Below are 1,612 nucleotides of genomic sequence, written 5' to 3'. Positions count from 1 at the left end.
TATGCTAACACATATATATGGAATCTAAAAAAAAAAAAAGTGGTTCTGAAGAACCTAGGGGCAGGACAGGAATAAAGACGCATACATAGAGAATGGACTTGAGGATGTGGGGACAGGGAAGGGTAAGCTGGGACGAAGTGAGAGAGTGGCATGGACATATATACACTACCAAATGGAAAATAGATAGCTAGTGGGAAGCAGCCGCATAGCACAGGGAGATCAGCTCGGTGCTTTGTGACCACCTAGAGGGGTGGAATATGGAGGAGATATGGGGATATATGTATATGTATAGCTGATTCACTTTGTTATAAAGCAGAAACTAACACACCATTGTAAAGCAATTATACTCCAATAAGGATATTTTAAAAAATAAATAAAATTGCAGCATGCTATTTAAGATCTTTTGTGAAGGCTCGATAATGAAATAAAGAACTTATTTGGGTCCTGTTTAATCTTAAATCCTCTAATTATATAATTCCTGGTTAACATCCAGGTTCTTTTAAGTACATAATAAAGCACAGTGTTTTAAACAGTTCAGCTATTCACGTCATGAGAATAATCAGCCAAGAAACTTATCTTTTTGTTTCTAAGCTGTTGACGTTTATATAAGAACTCTTTACTTATCCCAGGTTGTGTTCTAGTAATTTATTCATATGTATTAAAATTTTGAACAAGTTCTGATGAAGAACAGGTGAGTTAAGTCAGGAGTCGTGAGAAGGTCAGCATAAAGTTCTTTGTGTCACCATTTGAAATCCCTGGACAAGAGGAAACAGATGGGTTTGGTTACATTACCCTTGCTGTGCCAAATAAACAATTAAGGAAGATGTTAAATATCCTTTTGCTACACGTCTGTGTCTAGGCTAGGAATTGTGCTTAACGTTAACAATGCTGGCCTTTCCAGCTGCTCAATATTTAACGGTAGAAGCTTGGAAATTTTTTAATACATAGCATGGAAAAGTTCATTTAAATCCTCATTGAATGACTTAGTTTATTAATTCAGGAAACATTTACTGGGTGCTAATTATCTGTAAGACACTCTGCTGGGCAGAGGAAGGGGCTTGATTCCTTAGGGAGACCAGGTAGCATTTAAAGTGAATTTTAAACATGAGTACAATTGGGATACTCATAAAACATAAAAGCTCAGAGTGGCAGTTGTAGCTAAAAAAAATCGAAGATGCTTGTGAGAAAGGTTCCACTGAAGGACTAGGTGGGTAGCATCCATACAACCAAGAAACATTTGAGTGTCCACAAAAGGAGTTCAGGCAATAAACAGAATAGTTCGAAAACAACCAAAAATACAGAGATACCTGCGTTTACAGGACTCGTGAAATATACAAAGTAAATGGGGAGTCATAATATTGAATACATTATAGGGCAAATAGGATGGTGTGGGCAGACATAGTGTCCAAGTTGGGAGTTGAAAGATGAGTGTGGCCCGATCATCCCCTCCTGGCATTCAGACACATTCAAAGCAACAACTTGACAGAGACATTCTGGAAGCCTTTTGAATCTTCCACGTCTCACAAAAGTATCAAAAGGGGAGTCTTCTTTTCAATGTATATTTGTTAAAAGTTATTGTAAAAGGAGAGAATTCTTAAGCTAAAATATTAAT

The sequence above is a fragment of the Physeter macrocephalus genome, chromosome 20 (genome assembly GCF_002837175.3).
Source record: "Physeter macrocephalus isolate SW-GA chromosome 20, ASM283717v5, whole genome shotgun sequence".
Taxonomy (NCBI): domain Eukaryota; kingdom Metazoa; phylum Chordata; class Mammalia; order Artiodactyla; family Physeteridae; genus Physeter; species Physeter macrocephalus.
Note: the sequence above shows the minus strand (reverse complement) of the source record.